This window comes from Cupressus sempervirens, chromosome 11, assembly GCF_028749045.1.
Source record: "Cupressus sempervirens isolate cs-2001-9-10 chromosome 11, ASM2874904v1, whole genome shotgun sequence".
Classification (NCBI taxonomy): Eukaryota; Viridiplantae; Streptophyta; class Pinopsida; order Cupressales; family Cupressaceae; genus Cupressus; species Cupressus sempervirens.
The window spans coordinates 705,421,914-705,427,913 of NC_143128.1; the positions used below are offsets into that span (position 1 = coordinate 705,421,914).

Below are 6,000 nucleotides of genomic sequence, written 5' to 3' on the forward strand. Positions count from 1 at the left end.
TTTGCAAGATAATTGGGATAAGACATTGTCTCTTATTCTCAAGGTACACTCTAAATTTCTCTCACATTTTAATGTCCCTATTTGAATTCATTGTATATACTCTTTGGCATTATTGTCAAAAATGGGGAGTATGAGATGAACAAGGGAAGAGAAGAGAGGGAGTAAAAGAGACTTGTGGAGAAATAAGAAAGAAAATAAATTAATATATGTACAGATAAAAGGTATGTATACATTATGCCATATGTATGGGGGAGATATGTAAGATATGTATATATAGCAACTTTACAGAGATCAATTTTGAAAAATCAAAATCAAAATCTAAGTGAACATAAGTTTTGGTTCATAAGTGTTTTTGTCACTAATGCCAAAGGGGGAGATTGTTGGCATTACATTGTATTTGTCATTAGTGACAACACTTATTCAATTCTAAATGCTTACCAAGCTCATCAATCAGTCTATAGTTTATACTGAGCATTCAGTGGTTACCTTGTAAGTCTAGTAGTTTACACCAAGCATTCTTGAAGCTACTGAGTAAATACAGGCAATATGAAGAACAGTAGTGTCTACCAAGATTCTCAGTGTCTACTGTGCTTCATAGTGTCTACCAAGCAATAAGTTTGTGTCATGAAGATTCAGTATAAACTAAGCATTGGAAGAAGTAATGTTTACCGAGTGAAGTAAGGTAAACTTAGTGTGTAGTATCTACCGAGTGACACTAAATCTACTGAGTCACTAATGGTTACCAAGTTTAGAACTACATTGAGACATTAGTATGGACCGAGCCTTCACTTCAACTGAGTGCATGATGATGCTAACTAATGCAGTAGATGTTCTGTATTAGGAGGTCACTAAGTTAGTTTAATGAACCTGAGTTATTTACTATTAGGCCAACTTTGTAATATTTTGTTCACTTGTGTTTTGGCTAACCTTGCAATTTTTTGAATTTGAAAGGTATATATGTAAGGTGTATTGTAAGATATCATTATGTATCAAGAAATAGAGAAGTAATGTGAAAATTCTTGAGAAGTACATGTGAAGGATTATTAGTAGCAATTCAAGGAATACAACAAGTTCAATACAAAGGCAAAAAAGTTATATCCATCACATAAAGTGATCAATGCATAAAGGATCTTATCACCAATCAATTGTAAGTAGATCCACTGCTTCATCATAATAGGTGAATTAGTTTCTAAATCCTTTAATAGGGTAGACTTAACAGTCTTTGTATAAATCTCTTAACCAAGTGCATACTTCATTGTATGTTTGTAAATCCTCTAACAAGGTGGACCTAGTAGTCCTTTGTGCTTCTAACAAGGCAAATCACTAGAAGTGGTCAATGTAAGCAGGCCAACTTTATACTACAGTAATGAATTTTTCTAGGTATCATCCCCACCCTAATTTTACTTTCTATTTGGAAGGTTTTTGGGTCATCAAAATATTGTGTTCTTTTGTGTGATGAATGTTTTATCTTTTAGTACAAATGTATGTAGTAGCATAGGTGGATGTGTGGTAAATTTAAAGGAAAGTTTTAAAGTTATTGATTCACCCCTCCCCTCTTAGTAACTTGTCATATGTTGAATATTTCCAACAAAATTTAAGTTGTGAACATGGACATTTTCAAGCAATAAATAACCATTTTCACTATGAGATGCTCTCGAAGGTAACTTTAGACAATGCTCCCATCTCCATGGTTGAAATGTGGACTCACACATTACCCATTTATATATTAAATTCATTGATGCAACATAGAAATCTCCTAGACTAAGGGTATCAATGTACCATCTGACATGCTATCATTTTCCATGACAACAAAATGATGATCCTATATACATTAATTTTAGTTTCTCAATTCAAAGTTGAAGAGTGTGTCGAATGTCATTATATGCTTGTTGCATAGAATTGCATGGATTGTTTTTTGAAATGAATGCTTTGATGCTCTCTCATGGAGACCACTTGGATGATATGTCATGGGCTTCTCCTTTTATACACCATTTAATTTAAGTCATCTGATTCTCATTTTAATCAATCGATGCACACTTCTAAGCCTAAACCATCTCTTTATTTAAAATGTTCATACCCTCACATTTCTATTCAATCAAATGCAATTAGTTAGGCCCCTAAAGTGGGTCTAGTTAAAAATTAATAATTTTCATGTGACTAAATTTTCAAATTAATCAACTAAACTCAAGTTAATGAATGAAGTCAACTTGTACCACTGATTCAATCATTAAAACTAACTTTTAACCTTTTATGTAAATTGTCAACTTTGTGCCTTAGGTTCTTTGACTGGTTTTAAAAAATGACATAAACACCTGATTGGGCTCCAAAATCAAACACACTAATTCTCTAATCTACATAATCCTACCCTGTCAAATCTTGTCTCATGAAAAATTCTCAGTCAAAAGATATTGACTATTGAAGTTGTCATCTCAGAACTACCTGCACACAAACATATCAAAAAATAGTAAAACATGTTCAGATTTAGCTTTGAAAACTAGGAAAACTGATACTTGGGGAAATGAAAACGAGGGCATTGGATCACTCTCATGAGGAGAGTATAAACTTGTGATTAGGACTCATGATGAATAACAAGACACATTTGGTGAACTATCAAATTGGGCTACTTAGAATTTGTAGAACTAGGAACAGTGATGAAAAGTGATTTTTACAAATGGAATGGACTTGGCAAAGTGTGCAGATGGAATTTTTCAAGATTTGAAAATTGGTACACTTAAAGTACTTTTTAAGTAAAAAATAATGGTACAATCCATTTGATCTCATCTATCATGGATCTCGAGTTATGGCATCACAAATAGAGGTACTAACCAATTTGTATTTGTTGACATTAGTAAAACATCACAAATTGCATTTGGAATCGCATTTAAAAATTGATCAAATAGATTTTTCATAAGCTCAAAATTGAAACATAGTAAGTCTCTAACCTCTAGAATATGATGCAATAGGAATTTTAGCATTTTTCTCAATTGGGTCAAAGTTAGAACAAGTCAAACAAGGCCTTCCAAAGTTCCAAATAATTTATATAAGCATGTCTACAATAAATGATCAACATTGAGGGATTCAAAACCTATTCAAATAGATTTGAAATGACTCAAAATCTAAAACATAGGCTCTATAATATGGACACTAAACACTTCCAAAGTGGCAAGTCATGAAGCGTAGCCTCCTATCATTTTTTGACGCAAGCAAAAATGTAGAATTGGACATTGCTCAGATGGGACTTCATGAAATAGCTTAGAATGCCAATTTATTATCATGTAACACATAGATATAGTGAATGCAATGTGTTAGAAATATTAAATAACTCTTAGTCCTCAAAAGGATAGCTGGGTACACATGCATCAAAAAGAATTTATAGGGCTTGATTTTTATATGGTACTCAAAATTGGGGGTTCAATTTTGAGTCCCAAAAGGAGGCACTAATATAATATTGATGATCAAGAGTTGAGAAAGAGAAAAGAATAGATCAAAGTGTACAAGATAAAAAAATTCCAAGTGCTAACCTTCTATATGTGATAAGTGAAAACATTAAAACTATCAAAGTAAAGGATGTCTCTGATCCTACTCATTAGAACATCAATCCCCTAATAGAGAAATATTTCAAAAGGAAACTTATATAATCTACAATATAGGCCAAATTATGTGACAACCTTGTATTGGTAAGAATAGATGAATGTTAGAAGACAAAGACTATAACTATAGGGGAGGAAGTGAGGACACAAGAACTACCTACAATCACTCCTCAAGTCACAAGTGTACAACCTTCACAACCCTTGGTTGTATATCAAAGGAAGAAGATAGTATGTTGCACTATCAGCACATTCATGGAAGGCACTCCAATCTCAAAAAATGTACAAAGACCTGAAAAAGAGAAGGTTGAGATAGTTGAAGAAGATAAGGTGGAAACACTAGTAAATGATGGGACACAAAGACAAATAGGTTAGGTAGATACACTTGCACCTCTAGCACAAGGTCAAGGTGTAACTAAAATCAAAGAGGCAAAAAAGGAAAGTTCTAAAGAGACAAGTTTGACACCTAAGCTAAAGGAGCTAGTAGCAATTCAAGCACTGGTGACATTACCAAAATTAGGAACTCCTTCCATTCAAACACTTCAAAGGCCAAGAATAGATGCTATACCATTGCAATTCTTAGCACTAATTCCTAGCTCATCTAAGGCATAAGAGGTAATTACATATGGAGATGTTAGAATAGATTAAGAAATTGTATTGTTTAAGTTTATTATGCAATAATAACAATTGAATAGATGGGTATACTACAAGAGGCCCTAGTAAGGAAGAAACATTAAGAACTGCTCAAAAAGGAGCATAGGAAGAAGTAAGCTTTGATTGACATCAAAGGAATTTTATTATGTACATTCAGTCTACCTACTCTTGATGAAACAAATCCAATCATTGAACAATTGACCAATATAGTGCAAAAAGTAAGTGACACTAACTTGGATACTAATGTCAAACTATTAGAATGGGTAGAAAAGAAGTTCCAAAATAAAGTGAATGAGAAGACATCTAGTGAAATTGCACTAACATAGGTTAAATTGGCAACAAAGATAGATAGTGTGAAGATTGTACTAGATAACATTTTCTCTCTATATACTAAATTGTGTAATCCTATATTCTTCACACAAGAGATAAGGAATCACATTCTAAGTTTGAAGAGTCAAATGCAATCATCTAGTGCAAATTTACCCATGTCTCCAACTCAAAGTGAGAAACACTTTAGGACCCTTTTGCAATACCAAAGTTAGTTATCATCATTACAAGTAGATGAAGCCAACATAAGGGCTAAAATAATTAGCATTTAGTCTAAATTGACTCTTTACATGGAAATTTTACACAAGGAGCTAGGCTATGCAAAAACACTTATGAAGAAAGACCCCAATCTTTCTACATTAGATGGATTAGTACACCTTACTGCCAAGATGGCCATCCAAATTAATCTTTGGAGGTAGCATATGATAATTGAGATGAAGCTCTTAAAATTATACTTGAGTTCCATGAATCCTTTTTGGAAAAATACACTATTAGTGTATAACCCATTGACACTAGTGTAAAAAAGGGAGAGTAAGAGAAATGGGAAGCAAGAATGGGGGAGTAAGAGCAAGTGAGAGAGAAAGCAAGTAGAAAATTGAGAAATAGTACCAGTTGAGGAAAATTTACTCAATGGGAGAAATATTTTGATACATAGTACAATAAAATATAGAACATATCAAACAGCTCAAGGGGAGTTATAATATTTTGAGGTAAAAGTCATGTTGCATAATTTTGATGCTTTGAAATTTTGTATAGAAGCTAAATAATCATTTATGTTATACTCATAAGAATAAGAATATTAATGTATGACAAATTATTTTTGATACTCATGTCAAAGAAGTAGATTGTTAATCTTAGATTGATTTTGGCAAGTGAGTGTCTATACACTTAAGTCATTTATTTAGTTCATGCCAAACAAGTAACATATGTAGAGCACAACATGTAAAATACAACATGTCAAGTAAATAGTGAGTGTCAAGTTACTCATGTGCCAAGTCACTCAAGTGCCAAGTAGAAAATATGTATCAAGTGATTCAGGAGTTGAGCAAGTAGTGTGTGCCAATTCATTTAGATGCCAAGTGACAACATTGAAGTCATAGTTAGTGTCAAGCATCAGGGACATCAAATGTTGAGTAACACAATTTTGTAATAGTTGTTTATAGTGGCACAAACTACTATGTAAACAATTTTTTGGCCAATTTAAAGATTGAATTATTATATTTTGGTGAGAAGAATGAATTGTAAGTGGGAATCCTTATGTATTACATGCATCCAATTAGGTAGAGGGAATGTTTAAGTGGTAATATGAATGAATCACAACCATTGATTCATACCTAACCTTAAGTCACCTATGTCTTCTTAAGGAGGGAAAACCCTAAAATTCTTATATGTGGAAAAGGAATGAATGAATGAAAAAGGAGAAGTTTTGCAT

At 32.8% G+C, this 6,000-nt stretch overlaps 1 pseudogene; it reads right to left on the bottom strand.

Annotated features, from left to right (window-relative positions):
• LOC149531649 (ubiquitin-like-conjugating enzyme ATG10) overlaps positions 1 to 1,804 on the bottom strand; it is a 30,205-nt pseudogene extending 28,401 nt beyond the window's left edge.
• Between the last annotated feature and the right edge of the window lie 4,196 nt (positions 1,805 to 6,000).